This window comes from Zalophus californianus, chromosome 2 (genome assembly GCF_009762305.2).
Source record: "Zalophus californianus isolate mZalCal1 chromosome 2, mZalCal1.pri.v2, whole genome shotgun sequence".
Classification (NCBI taxonomy): Eukaryota; Metazoa; Chordata; class Mammalia; order Carnivora; family Otariidae; genus Zalophus; species Zalophus californianus.
The window spans coordinates 61,255,017-61,270,249 of NC_045596.1; the positions used below are offsets into that span (position 1 = coordinate 61,255,017).

The 15,233-nt window shown below is 44.4% G+C and overlaps 1 protein-coding gene across 2 annotated transcripts in view; it reads left to right on the plus strand.

Annotated features, from left to right (window-relative positions):
- SHROOM3 (shroom family member 3) overlaps positions 1–15,233 on the plus strand; it is a 251,686-nt gene that overhangs the window by 83,856 nt on the left and 152,597 nt on the right. The window contains exon 1 of one of the 2 annotated variants that reach the window (XM_027598487.2): positions 1,872–2,084. The exons of the other annotated variant lie outside the window; for it this stretch is intronic. The gene's annotated coding sequence lies outside the window, so the exon portion shown is untranslated. Of the gene's footprint in view, positions 1–1,871; positions 2,085–15,233 lie in introns of those variants that run through there. 2 annotated transcript variants of the gene reach the window in all.

Here is a 15,233-nt window from a genome sequence, read left to right on the forward strand (position 1 = left end):
GAAGTGAGTTTAGATTGCATAGAGCAGGACTAGGAGGAAAAGACTGATGAAATGAAGAGGGAGGAGACTTCTGGCTCCTTGAAGCCACTGTGAGGGTTCTGCTGTTTGAGGGAACGCCATTCCCATACTAGATGGATGATGGTGATAAACAGATGTCAAGAGTAACCATTCGTCATTCTGCCCCGTGGAGGCGAGCTCCTGATCGGCGGCAGGAGGTTGTTAAATTTGACACATTCAAAATGAATTCTGTGGCCTGGCCGCTCTTGACCTCTGGCTTGGTGGGGGTAGTCCATGAGAGAAGGACTTGCAACTCAGTTGTGTTTTGGGGAGGTTGCAGGGTGGGGGAGGAAAACAAAACCGAGATAAGAATTTTGCCTTCTTAAAAGGAAAGACAGCTCCTGGTGCAAGCCCCAGTGAGATATTTCTCCTCTGCAAAATGATTTTTCTGCCCCACCCTGACTACTGTTCCCATCCTGCACTTGCCTCCATCCTATTTCCTTAGAATTCACATTAGAGAAATATAAATAGCTCTGGAATTCAAGTGGAATATTCTGGAGAGACAGTCTTTCTTGTTAATAGGAACTGCCTTTAAATAAAATTAGTCTCACCTTTGAAATGTAACCACATTTTCAAGGATTCTGTAGATTTTCTTGGTGTCTGGAACGAGATCACTACTGTGTGTTAGAGTATACGCTCCCTGTGATTTCAGACTTCTGTGTGTATATGCGGACACGTGCGCGTGTGCCTGGGGACGTGTTCCCTTTCCTTCTTCTTTCTTTACACATCTGAATATTCCTCTAAAAGTGTTCTTAAGATTTTTTAGCAAGGTTGACAAATTAGCCTTGGATCCTATCATTTGTTTTTTCCCACCACTGGCAGCTGCAAACTAATGAAAATGCATTTACATACCCACGCACTCAGACACACTTGGAGACTGTTTTTTTTTTTTTTTTCTGTGTGCACTATTCCTTTTCTCTCTCTTTGTGTCTATGGTTACTGTTAAGCTGACCTGTATAGTCTGGGGCAAATACCAAAACTTGAATCAAGCACTACTTCTCCATACAGCTGCAGAGCACTGCAGTTTCAGAGGCTCAGATGATAGATTTCAGCAAAATTCCTTTAGCTGGTTGGAGTTTAGGAAACCTGTTAAGATTCCTTCCACAAAGGTGAGCTGCATGGCACTTGATTGGGCCGAATTTTTGAAAATGCAGTGCTCAAGTGTTTTGTTTTTTCTTTTTTACAAGCCCTATGTTTATAAATTTTTTTGTCTGAGGTGATTTTCTACAATATTGAATTTTATTGTTGGAAACAGGACTGTCCAAAGGTTTTTCTTCTTCTTTGATTCTACCTTGCCTTCTCCCAGTTTCTGTGAGAAGCTGTTGCTTGCAAAAACCATAACTAATTAAAAATCGAACTTATCCAGCTGCAGAGAAGCCCGAGTGGGGGATGGCAGAGGGTGGGAGGAAGCGCCAGCCCTGGATGGGGGCACTGGCTGGTGAAAGCTGCCAAAGCTGTTCATTCTTCCTTACCTTCGCTTTGTCGTCAGCGTGCCTGGTGCCGTGTATGAGTCAAAGGACCTAGAGGGACACTCTCTGGGGAAGGGGGGGACGGCTTACCCGTTACCACCAGCTCCCCTTACACTGGCCTGACAAACAGCTTCTCCGGGGGGTGCAGGGCGGGAGTGCACGCGGGACCTGGCCGCGGTGGAAACCGGTTCTCAGGTTCTGGTCGCGTGTACTTCCCTGTACATCAGGGGGCCTGCTGCTGTCAGGCAGGCCGGCCAGCGATTGGTTGGGAGGAGGGCAGTAATCTGAACTGCCTTTTGTACTTGCCTAATCAGGGCAGCCGTTTGATTGCAGGTTCCAGCAGAGGTGCCTTGGTGGTGTCAGACACCTGTGTCTTAGCTCTTGCCTTCCTGGGGCTGGTGCTGGGGGGATTCTTTCCGGGCGAGAACTGCGCCTCTATCCCACCTCCCTGGAGTCCCTGAGCCCTGCTGGTGAGTGGCAAGGCCCCGTGTCACGCTGGACAGAGATCTTCAACAGATAACTGTGGACAATGGAAATGCCTGCGTAGACTTCCTTAAGGTAAGTCCATGTTAGACCAGATAGGTCTCAACATTATTTCTACATTGATCGTGACAGAAATGCCAGTATTGGGAAGGTAAATTAAAGAGAGGCAGGGAAGTTGTTTAGTTTAGGCCTTTATGATGAAATTGCTGTTATTCGGCCGCCAGATGTGTTGGCAAAACGATACCAAAGCATAAATAAAGATGTAAAGGGGGGGGGCTTGACAAATTATTGTAACTCTTGCAGGCAGTTGACACCTCATTGTGCACTCCTTCCTATTTGATGAGAAACTCAAGTGATGATAGAATAAAGTAACTTTTAATTAAGGCCAACAAATATATATGCCAGCTCGTACAATAAAATTAAGTCAGTGTGAATATCTTAGCTCCTTTCAATTATGCAATTCCAGGATTTATAGTCTAATTCTAATTGCCATTTATTTTTAAAGCTGTCTTTAACTTTTCCTCCTATGGTATGAAAGCAGTTTTTCTTTTTAAGGTTTGTTCAACATAGTAAAATCAGTGAATTTCACTTTAACGAGGGGTTTGATTGTATTGCTTGGCTCGCTTTGCTTATTCTGATGTTTGAGAAAAAGGCAGATTCTAAATGCAAGCACCTAAGTTTGAGCAACAGTGAAATGCCTAGGAATATTAAGCTCTATAATGATTTCATTTTCCTTTAAGTTGGTTGACAGATACTTCAGGGGCCATCCTGTCTCCCCTCTTGGATTGCTGTCAGCATACATGTAATTCTAGGATTTAGTAATTGGAGGTTGGTGAAAAGACTAGTGGTTTGGGACTAGTGCTTACACCCCTGCCTGTTTTGTTGTGATAGGGAGGAAGTAATTTTCTCTTTGATTTTGATACTTTTAATGAAAACTTTCTATAAATGGGTAAAGATCCATTTATAAATCCAATCTGAGACTACTATCCCCACTGTTTTAATTTCAAAGATATAAACACCTTCATGAAAGAAAGATTTCTTCATTCACCAATTCTGAATGATTCTGTTCAAGTAGTAAACATAATAGAATAGATAGAGGTGGCAAAAAAGCAGATAAGCATTTAGAAACCATTCACTGGCCATCTATGCCAATTGTCCTGTAATATGTCTTTTTCTTCCCGTGTTTGTAGCCAGTTGGAAATTTCCATCTTTCTCCTCTGTTAGCTAACTTGTTTTTATAAAAACATTTTCCCACAGTAAGTTCAACATAGTAGTGATACTAAGTATAAATGCTGAAATCACTGCCTGATGAATGAAAGCATCTGAAATAACATTACCCATGGGCTGAAGCGTGGTCATGGCACAGGTCTATAGTAATCATCTTAAATATAATGTGTGAGCGAATAGCACAGATGGTTGATGATAATTGAAAAATCAGATCGGTTGGTAGGTAGATAGGTAGATGCCAAGTGAATTGAAAAATGTCGAGGGAGTTAAAGGAGAAATGGACATTGGAAAGCTAAATAAATACTGTATATTTACTATCAATTTAAATTTCAAAAATCTACCTTCCCTTATGAATTACAGCCCAGAGAATGTACAAACCAAGATAATTTCCTGGATTAAGGATAAGTCATTTTTGTATGGAGAAGGATAAATACTACCATAGTCCCAATCACTGTCTTAAAACACACACACACACACACACACATACACACAACACTATTCATAAAACCCCCAGTGTTTTAAAAAGGTACAGACAGGAAGAGAGAGCTAGTTGAAAAACCTCTTTATCTCTAGTTAAAAAATAAAGTCACAGAAACCCCACATTCCACATTAAGAGTATAGAGAGCCCTTGTACATATCTGCAGAGTACCAGGGGCCCCCCAAATATGTAATGTAACACAATTGTTAATAACTAAGACAGACATACACATACCTACATTTCATCCCAAGAACAATATCATTAGAGAGTAAGATTGGGGCAGGGAATTAAGTATCTTAAATTCATCTTCTTCCCCAGGGACAATTTTTTAAAAATACCCTTTCTGGGGCTGTGGAATGTCTGCCCGACTCCCTCGAGGGCAGGGTGGTGAGGGTCCCCTCTCGGATTGTGGACAGCACACAATAGGGCATAATGGAGCACACTCAGCTTCCCCCTCCCAGACAGGCATCGGCGTGTCTCATTGGCTCTGCTTGAAATGTTCAGTTATGCAAATGGAAGCTGCCTACGTCAGACACCTCCCTCCCCGCCCCTTTCTTTCTCCCTCCCTCCCTCCCTCAGAACGGCCCCAGATCTCAGCCTTTTGCCCCTGACTTTGCTAAGCTGGGCAGGCCTGTGAGCTCAGAAGCCGGAACATCTGAGAGAAACCTCCCTTTGCTCCCCGTGCTATGGCCATAGGGACAGACGAGTGAGCTGGTGTTCCCTAGTGCTAGACACATGGAGAAAGAAGCAGCTTCCCATGTCCCCCCCTCTCTAGGTGGCTTCCTTAAAATGTCCCTGGTTAACAGGAAAAAGTTGGCACTCCTTGTTAGGCCAAGCCTCTAGAAGGCATGTTTAAAAACAATAACAGCAACAACTTCCAGCAGCCCTAATGTTCACATTTTGTAGACGAGGGAGAAATGTCACTGTAGGACACATGGATGGTTTTGGAAGGCAGGAACTGAAGCAGTCTCCAGTCATCTTGCCTCTCAGTTGGACAGATTGGGCTAAAACACAAATGTCAAATGATGGCGACAGGGTGGTATTTGTAGCTTCTTATCTGATACCATTGGGAGAAAAGCTTTTAAAGAACTTCTGTGACCGGAAACTGGTAGGATTGCTCCTATGTCCCATCAAGCGATGGTGTGAGTGCTGGTGTCAAGACACTTTAGGTGGGACTTTGCTTGCACACTCGGGCTGGGTTTTTAACACCACAGCTCTGGGGATGGAATTTAAATGAGCCCCGCCCTGAAAACTATGGCTGTTTGGAATCGCTTGTTTTTTTCCCAAGTACCAAAGCTCCTTAGTGACCAATAAAGCTACTGGTAGACCGTTCCCACCAAAAACTGGGGTCAGCATTCCAGACCAGCCCTTCAGGGGCGGTGGTCCCTGGCAATTCGACCCCGAGGGCCGGTCTCCAAGTTCCTTCCTTATCTTTCTCCTGGCAGTGGTGGAGGCTGGTCTTCCTGACCTGATATTTATGCAGTGATTTCTCGGTTGTTTGTTAAACACGCCTCATTAATTCCTCTATCTGATGCATGTCGGTCAGTATCCTCGTGGCAGCTTGGAAGAGAGAGAAAGGGGATGAAATGGAATGATTTATCCAGTAGCACCAAGAAATTAGTGAGACAGAGGAAACTCAAATGCCATGCATTGCTCCTTCCTTTTCTGTCTTTCTGTCCAAAAAGAAACCAGGAAGCCTTAAACCTCTCCCTCAGCGGTTCTGTCTAGGCACTAAAAATGCTTCAGTCCAGAAATAAGCTGCCCACTCACCTGGATCCCTCTGTGGCTGGGAGAGGGGTCAGAAGCCTACAAACAATGAAGTGAGTCGGGTGTGGAGTGTGGTGTGCATGTGTGCACGCGTGTGTATGTATTTGTGCACAGGTATGTGTGCCGGCCCGCGCGTGTGCGCCCTCACGTTCACCCCAACTCCCAACCCCAGGGGTGTGTTGGTAAAGTTTGTCTGAAGCTTCCCCGAGAAGGACCACAACCTCCCTGCTGTGGCCTTTTCCTCGAGAGGCCTGATCACTCATTCATAAGAGATGGCAGCCCCGGCGCCCTGACAAGGGAGGCCAGCCCAAGAGCAGTGGGTGAGCTAGTCTGAGGGCGGCGGGCGCGCATTGCCTCCAAAGGTATTCCGGGAATGTTAATGGTATGCCTGAGTGGAGGGCTTCACAGCCCAGAGCTCGGGGCTGAGAACTGCTCTGCGGCCATCTGTTGAGGCTCAGGAAGTCTCATAGCAACAGCTTCTCAAGAATGGTGCCTTTTTTTTTTTAATTAAAATTAACTAACACAAAACCCAAAACTGCTCCACTGCTCAAGAAGAATCAGGACGGGATTCGGATTCTTTCTACAGAATGATGAGCTTTTAAGGAAGAAAGGCCCCCACACCCTTAATTCCTCTTCTTTAAATGAGCAATTTGTACTTGGTTTTGAGGTCTTAATTTTTTTTCCCCTTAGGGTAGAATTCTTTTTGGAAAAGGGGGAGAGGTGGAAACAGGCTTCCAAAGCTGTGGAGAAATAATTGGCAAAAATACGGTTAAGAGAAAAAGTGGTCGGAGTTTTGAGGTTTTCCTGGTATTGGTTGCATTTAGCGATCCTGTCAGCCAGCAGCTGCATTTTTTTCCCTCTGTAATAATGTGAGCTTTATAAGCCTGGCTGTTCAGTTAGTGAAATGAACTTCAGGATAAAATGCTGATTGTACTGTGGCCGTATGTACGTTCCAATATGAGTCTCTTGAATCTGGGTTAATGGGAGCCCTTTAAAAAAGCAAGAGGGGAAGTCGTACTTGTTTGTTATTTTTCAGTCGATGAGACATTAAGTTAGCCACTTCAAAAACCAAGTTTGTTCCTCAGGATAGAAGACTCTGGAAAATGATGAACACCGGAAGCCTGACTAGCAGCTGTGTGTACAGGGGCAGGCACACTAGACAGAGACAAAAGAATTATATTCCAAACTCTACCCCTCACTGGGCTATTTGAGGAAGGTACGCAACTCTTAGAGCATGTTCCTCATCTGCAAATTGGATTTCTGCTTTGTTAGGAAGGTTAACTATAATCACATAAAAGGAACGCGGGAAAGAATCCTTGAATCCTTGAATGGCATTTCTGAAGGAGTATTCTATGCTGTCACTCCTGCCGTTGTACAACCCTGGGAAAATACTTTCGTGAGAACTTTATGTCCTCTTCAGGTTTCAGTGTGACATTTTTAAATTTCCTTGCAGTCTAAAATTTCCCAGTGGGGTCGCAAAAGATTCCAACAAGCAATTGTGCCTACGCTTGTATGATCTTAAATACAGTACATATGTGAAATACCTCTTTATATTCTTGATTGGTAGTGCCTGTTTCTACTCATGAAGTATTATTCAGATCTGACGTACTGCCCCTGACGGTTAAAGGGAATGCCACCAGCCCCCAGGAAAAGGATATGGACTCTGAGTTTGGTTTCTGGAATGTGGCTTCTTAAGAAGTCTTCTTTCTATGAAAAGCTGGACCGCTTACCCTCTCTTTGCCTGTTGCCTCCTGTATAAAATTTAACCAGTTAATATTTATGGAGTCCATACCATGTGCCGGCTGTATTTCTAGATGCTGGGTTGAGGATCGTGAACAAACGTAGACAAAAACTCTTGCTCACGTTCTGGTCCAGGGAGACAGATAACAAACCCCCACATAAGTCAGTTGTGTTGAAGGTTATAAAATGATAACTGCTATGGAAAAACATAAAGCAGGGACGTGTGGTGTATGACGAGTATATGATGGCAGAGAGGGATACTGCAGTTTTCTAAAGGGTTGCCGGGCAAGACCCCACTAAGGTGGTATTTGAAGGAAGGCTTGAAGGAGGGGAGCGACCAAGCCTTGTGATGAGCTGGGGAAGAGCACTGGAAGCAGAGAGAACAGCAAGTGCGAAGGCCCTGGTGGGAGGGGGAAGCCTAAACGACTTGTGTGAGGAAGAGGGGAGGCTAGTGCAAGCAGGGGTAGAGGTCCGGGCCTCGGGCCCATTTACTCTGAATGAACCCTGTGAACTTACTTTACAGAGCTGTTGAGAGATTTCAATGAAATCATTTGTGTAAAACCTTTAGCACAGTGCCTACAGCACAGAAAAATTTCATAATTGTTAGCTATTGTCTATTTGTTTATTATTACCACTACCTAGGATTTAAAGACAGAAGGATGTGAGCACATGGAAGATGGCTTTGCTCGGATCAAAACTGATTCTTCTTTTTTTTTTTTTTTTAAGATTATTTATTTATTTATTTCACAGAGAGAGACACAGCGAGAGAGGGAACACAAGCAGGGGGAGTGGGAGAGGGAGAAGCAGGCTTCCCGCGGAGCAGGGAGCCCGATGCGGGGCTCCATCCCAGGACCCTGGGATCATGACCTGAGCCAAAGGCAGACGCTTAAAGACTGAGCCACCCAGGCGCCCCCAAAACTGATTATTCTTAAGAGAATTAAACTCCCAGCCTTGGTTCCCTAAGTATTCAATTCTATGACCTAAAAAGATTCCAGTTCTCTAACTGCACACATACAGAGGGAAAAATTTACTTTTTAAAAACTGGCCTTGTTTCAGACAAAACGTTGTCTCTGTTATGAAAGTACTAAGTCCAAACTCTCTAGGGACAGGTGTATTTTGAGACCTTTGGTTTAAGTTTCAGCTACAAAATCCTATTGAATTCCACTGAACTCCCATGCAATTGCAACGTACTCGTGTTTGAGTTTTGATGTCAATACCCTTCTCTAGGCCACAGGATTCGAGGCAGGGAGAAACCTATTGCAGATATCATGAAAACGAGGAATCAAGCTCTTTTCCTTCTATCAAGAGCCCAGAAACAAGATTGGATTTCCGGGGCAGTTCAAGAACGCTCTCTCAAGATAATCTTCCTAGACACCTGTCCAAGTGTCTAGATCCTGTTGATCTCTTCCTTTGAACCTGAAGGATTTTGGTTATAATTCACGTCAAGTGATGACTAGCTCAGAAACTAGAAGCAAGGGAATCCTTTTCTCCGAGCATTTGAAGACCATCATTTAGAATTGGGGTTATGCTTGCTCCAGAACCAAAATAAGTGACTTGGGAACCATTAAACAAAATACTTGATGGCAACTTAATGATCAACAAAGGGAAAGGCTGTCTAAAAATATACATCTTCAGCAATGGAAATGTTCCAGTAGAGGATGGGTAACCAATGGTCAGAGGGGCTGTCCAACATTTGGACACCAGCTTGACTTCTAAGATTTTTTCCAAATTTGTGGTTCTGCTTTCTTCTGAGATCTGCTTACTGAAAACTAAATTCTGCAGGCAAAGTTACCTTAAATTCTGTTTAACCAACAGCTTAGTTGGGGAATTCTGAGAGCAAGAAACAACCGGTTGTGGAGGCTCTATTTTACTTAGGTGAGGGGCAGCCAGAGGAGTTAGTTTGCTGCAGCCTCGACCCTGGTCCTGGTGTCTGGAGCCCCAGTGCCCCCCCACGCTGACTATGCTGTGCTCCTATGCTTGCTAGGATCAGGGGGTAGAATAAACCCTAGCTCACTTTTTCTTTTGAATGAACACTTATCATATACTTGATAAGTTCTGCATGATCTATTAAAATGCTCCCATAACGACCCTATGACAAAGCTGCATTTTTAATCCCCATTTAACAGGTTAAACAGTTGACATAACCAGTTCAGTAACTCATCAATCTAAGGTCACACAGTGACAGAGCTGGGATTGAACCCAGGCAGTCAGCCAGCAGGGTCTGCACTCTTGAAGCAGCCTACATTGGATATGCCCACAAAATAGTCCTATGCAACTTTTTCATCTGTTAGAGCTCTCCTGTTGATTTAGAGAAAAAAGTGATCTGGCATATCATTACACTTTATTGCCCTCTGTGAGGGCAGAGAATGTAACCTGTTGATACCCAGTGCCTAGCATAGTACCTGGGGCATGGCAGATACTCAAATATTTGTTGAATGAGTGAGGGAGTATGGGTGTGACATGAATAAACAGTAGGAAGGCCACAGAAATGCCTTCCTGATCTCACAGAGCTACAGAGACATATGTGATTGCAAGATGTCACTTAATACAAAAACTTTGAAGTTACAAAACAGATAAAATTAGAGGTAAGGGTTTAATAGGGCGATTATTTGAACCACTGTCGATAGCCGCATCCCTTGTTAGGTGTTCATTGATATTTTGATTGTCACATCACACTGGAAATAGTGCCCATAAAAGTGCCCTTGCATGAAAAAATAGTGCCCTCACACTAACACCTGCCACGTGAGAATTGGGGAAGGAGCAAACCAGGGAACCATGAATTCCCCTAAATCAGGGTTTTGGTGTGGGATTTGGACTCAGTGCATTTAACAATTGGATATGGAGACTCACAGACTTATTATGGGGTGGAAAAAGAAAGCCTGAGTTCTGCTCAGTGCCTGAGGGAACATTTGGGTGCAGGGAACACAAACCCACTCAGACAAGCTCAAATAAAAAAAGAAGGGTTCTTGGAAGAGATATGCGGGAAGCTTGTGGAAATCCAACTGTAGGAAGCCAGGAACACTTCAGGTTTAACCTAATGATTCAGTCAGAAGGAGTCAGAAGCCTGAGTGTGAGTTCCCACCTTGGCATTGCTGAGTGTGTCACTTTGGTTAAATTACTCAGTGTTTCTGGATTTTGTTTACCCATCTGAAAAATAGGAAATAGTGAAAGTGTCTACCCTGTTGGGTTGTTATGCAGATTAAATGAGGTCATACAGTTAAAGCACTTGGAACACTGCCTGATACATAGTAAGAGGTCCATAACCATTCGCCTTTATTACAACTTAGCAAGTAGACAGCTACTCACTTCTCATTGGACTGCATAGTCCCTCGTGTTAGTTGACTTTGAACATCAGTTCCATTGCTCTTCCTTCAGACTAACTTCCTGGAAAACATGGTTCCAAGGTTAATTGAATGGCATGATGATGTCATCAAGGCTCCAGCTTATTTATTCCCGTTCTAACCTCCTTAGCATGATGATTTGCATCCCCAGATTTGCCCCTCATGATTACAAGATGGCTGCTGCAGCTCCAGGCATCATCTACTCACACAAGTTTGTCCAAGGGCAGGAAGGAGTCCCAGTTTTGTGTATTTTATCAAGAATGAGGAATGCTTTTCCAAAAACCCTCCTGCAAACGTTTCTTTGGTCAGATCTCATTAGCTAGGGTTGTGTCCTATGCCTCTGCCTAGATTCATAACTGGCGGGGGAGTCAGAATACCATAATTGGTGTAGATCAAGAATGATTTATCTCTTGGGGCTACGGAAGGATCCACCTTCCTGAATACATGGGTCATCTGATACTACAATTGAATCAGAATTATGTCTGTGAGGAAGAAGGGGACACAGACATACACACTGAAGAAGAATCCTGTTTGCTATAGAAGAAAAGATATATACACATATATATATAAATGGGGTGGAAACACACACACACACACACACACACACACACACACACACACAGATGGTGCATGATGAGGTGATGGAGAACCTGACAATATTTTTTAATCCCTGAGACCATCTCCATTCATGCCCTTTCCAAGAAATTCCCATTTTTGCTTAAATTTCTATATAGGTTCAATGTCACTTGTATCATTTTCAGTAACAGCAACGAAATGCTGTCAGAGGCATGTCCCCAAACTTCTGGGTTTCTGTCCTCTCACATTGGCTTGTGTGTGGCCCTGGCTCACCACAGAGCTGTTGCTGGGTTCTAGTCCAGGTATCCTCATAGCTCTTGAACTTTCTTCCCTCAGCCTCTGTGCTCCAGTTCCAAGTTCCACAGACAACAACCTGATAGCTAGGGACAGGCTGGTCCAGCCTCGTCCCTTCGGCAGGGGCTTGTTTGGGGCCATGTTCTCCCAGAATAGTTGTGAGCAAGGAGACAATACTGTCTGTCTCTGACAAAAACACGTGATAGTCCTGCCCAGTCCTTCCTAAAATGGCTCTGAACCCAACTGAAAAGAACATTTTTCATAAGTAAAACGATTAGATTTAGATTTCAGATATACAAGTGCCTTTGACAAGGAGTTAAAGTCTGGTGGCTCTACTCCTTTTGGCCCGACTTAAATAGGAGAAGAAGGAGAATTCTTGATTCATATCAGGAGGGAAATAGTGAGAGATTTGAGGAGGAAGGGATGAGGAGAGCTGAGTGAATTCATAAATGAAATCAGTGTGGCCATCGGGGCAGGCTAATTGGGAGAACCAAGTAGCACTAACGAGGACGATCCCCATGGAAGGCAGAAATATAAGAAGTTGAGCCTGTGGTTCAGTGAGTGTGGATAACTCTTTATTGTTTAATATTTATTTTTATTTTTTTTTATTATGAAAATGTCCAAATATTTGTGAAGGTAAAGAGTACCACAAATTCCCAGGCACCCCCCTCTCCGGCCGGATGTTAAGGAGAGCAAGTCTGGGAGGAGGAGGGGAAGGCTAAAGACGGGAGAAGGACCCAGTGAAGGACAAAACACTCGGTGAGATGTGTTAGTGAACTTGTCAGGAGTGGACAGGAAATTGAAATACAAGATGTTTGTTCTTCTTAATCACAGGCTAATGAAATACTTGCTAAATGAGATCTGGCTCCTTGTTCTTTGAGTAGGGATTATGTAATCTGAGGAAGCCGACCCCCATGGCCTAATCTCCAAATTGCTGGGGGTCTTACACAGTGACAAGACTAAGAAGTCAGGAGGAGGGGGCAGCATTCATTTGACATTCAGCAACTATCGATCTGCGGTCTCCCAGGGGCTGTGCTAGGCTTTCTAGGCACACAGATCTGAAAGGCAGGGTCCTTGCTGTCACAGAACGCAGTGGGTAGGGGAGAAATAGGCAAGAAAATGTGTACTGGGCATGCCATGGTAGCCTAGAATTTTTCTCATAGCATAGCATAGAATAGGTGAAAGTTTCCTATAGGAGGATGACTGCCTTGATTTTTAGAAGGATGAATAGGAGTTAGGTAGATGGATTTAGTGGCTAAAGGCATTTTAGACAAAGTAAACAAAGAGTTGCTTGAATTGAGCCTTAAGTCAGGGCTGTGGGCCAACTGTATGCTTGTGACCTTCTGGAAGAAGGGCAGAGATGGGGTGGGAGCAGGGCTGCAGTCCAGCCCAAGCTTGGCTCCCTGGAGCGGCTGTGTCCACCTGGAGAAGGAGGCGCCTTTGTCTGATTGGCACAAGGTGCCATGTGGGCCGGGGGGTGCCCTGTTGGAACGTATCTGGTATTCTTTGGGGAGCATATGTGAGGATGCTCTTGGGTTTGAGCAGGATCCTCAAGGTGATGGGGAGCTAATGAAGAATTAAAAAGGCAGACCAGTGACAAAGATCAGATCTGTGTTTGAGAAAGGCCATTCTGGCTGCATTTTAGAAGATGGCAAGCCTGGAGGAAAAGAAACTAGTGAGAGAGGACTGGTCCAGGTGAGAAATAATGGCGGCCTGCACTGGGACTATGGTGGGGAAAGCGGAAGGGGTGGATTCAATGTCCAGAAGGTAGGATGGGTAGACTTGATGACAGGCTGGCTCCTCAGGTGAGGGAGAAGGAGGGGGGGGGGGGATGACTCCCTGGTTTTCAGCTTTAGCAACTCAGCGGAAGATGATAGCTTCCTAGCAAAGACTGAGAAACCCCAGAACTTTGACATAGTGTGTGGTAAGGTGTTACCTATTAGATAACAATAAAAAGTTCCTTATTTAAGCATCATGGTTAAAGATTAAAAGGAAGGCTTCAATAGTAGCTTTTGAGACAGAGGAAAAACACCCTGATCTTGAGCTATGTCCCTTCAGAGAATGAGCGCTTGATATTAAAGGAAATTGTTGCTGCCCCTTCCAAGTCCAGCCAGACCTCCTGCCATGGATAATCAGTCCTTTCAAGATAGGACAGAGAGTAGCGCCCAGCTGCAGACAGCGAGTTCCTCACCCTCTCTCTTGCTTTCGAGAGTAAAATGATAGAAACCCAGAGGATCCCCAATCTTTCCCCATTCTTTTGGAGAAAGCAGGATTTTGTTCTTTTGTTCCTGATGGTGGACATGTCAGCAGCCTTCTTTCTGTCCCCCTGTGCTTCCCGAGATGGTAGAGTAGCTCAGCCTCTAGAGTTGAATGGTCCTGGGTTTGAATTCCAAGTTCATCGTCTTCTATCTGGAGATGGGCAGGACACATCTCCATGAACCTCATCTGTAAAATATGACCTACCTCGCAGGGCTGTTATGAAGGGTAAGGGATAGATAATGAAAGTGAAGTGCCTGACCTCGGGCCTGGCAGGGAGCACACTGGCCACGGTGCTGGTGGTGGAGGTGGTCATTGTTGCTGTTGTTCTTGTTCTTTTTGTTGTTTTTTTAGAGATTTTATTTATTTATTGGAGAGAGAGAGCGGAGGGGGAGGGGCAGGCAGAAGGCCAGAGGGAGAGGGAGAAGCAGACTCCCCACTGAGCAGGGAGCCTGATGTGGGACTTGATCCCAGGACCCTGGGACCATGACCTGAGCCGAAGGCAGATGCTTAACCGACTGAGCCACCCAAGCGCCCTGCTGTTGTTCTTGTTTTTAATGCTGATTTCAGACATTAGGAAACGATACAGTTTGATTTTGCAGACTTCAATTACTCCGTGGGCCTCATCTGTTGGATGGTAACTCCATACCATGTTGCCTTCTTTACGGAGTGGCCCCAGGAGAAAGAGGTGTGTGCCATGGTGCCATGTGAGTCAAAGGGCAGGTAACATACACTTCCTGCTCCCTCCTGAGGTGCCTTGGGATAGTGGGCTGATTATGTTCAAGTCAGAGAAGCACACCATTGTCTAGAGAAACCACTGGAAAGAAGGCAGAGAACTATGGTACTCTTGGTTTTCACGTGACCAGGATGTTTTCCTGGGATATAGAAGGCCACGGAAGCTACACTTGTTACTACATTTAATAATTCAACAAAGACTATTTATTGTTAACTACCAGCATGAGACTTTAGCAGCTGGTTGCACTCAAAGAAAATGGGCTTAACTTTCTTACCAAGAAACAGTCTTGATAAGCCACTTGATGACTGTAACTTTGGTCATTGCTCTGGGATGTTCCTGATGGTGCTGCCAGTTTTCATTGCCCATAGGTATGATATTTTTTTGTAAATGCCCCCATGTATGCTTTCACAAATTAAAAATGCTTTTTTGCCGTGCTGGAATTGAAAACAAACAGCTAGTCTCCCATGGAAAGAGGAGTATTGGGAATTCAGCAGTTACTATTGTTAAAGTGCCCAGGATCAGAACTACATGGGTAAGCATGGGGTATTATTGTTCTTGGTTGCCACTGAATCCTTGGGGAGCAACACAAGGATCAAACAGAGTTTGAGGATCAAACAGAGAAAAGTGGAAAGTCTCTTTTTCATACTACTCTGAGATCCGTTATGCCTTTGAGAAAGAGAAGAAAAGAGATTTCAAAGTGTTTAAAATGAGCCATTCCTAACCTGTTTGCTAGAAAAGAGAAAGAAGAAAATTCAGTGACGGTTAAAAATTTAAATCGGTAGTTCTCAACCAAGGTGATTTTACCTCCC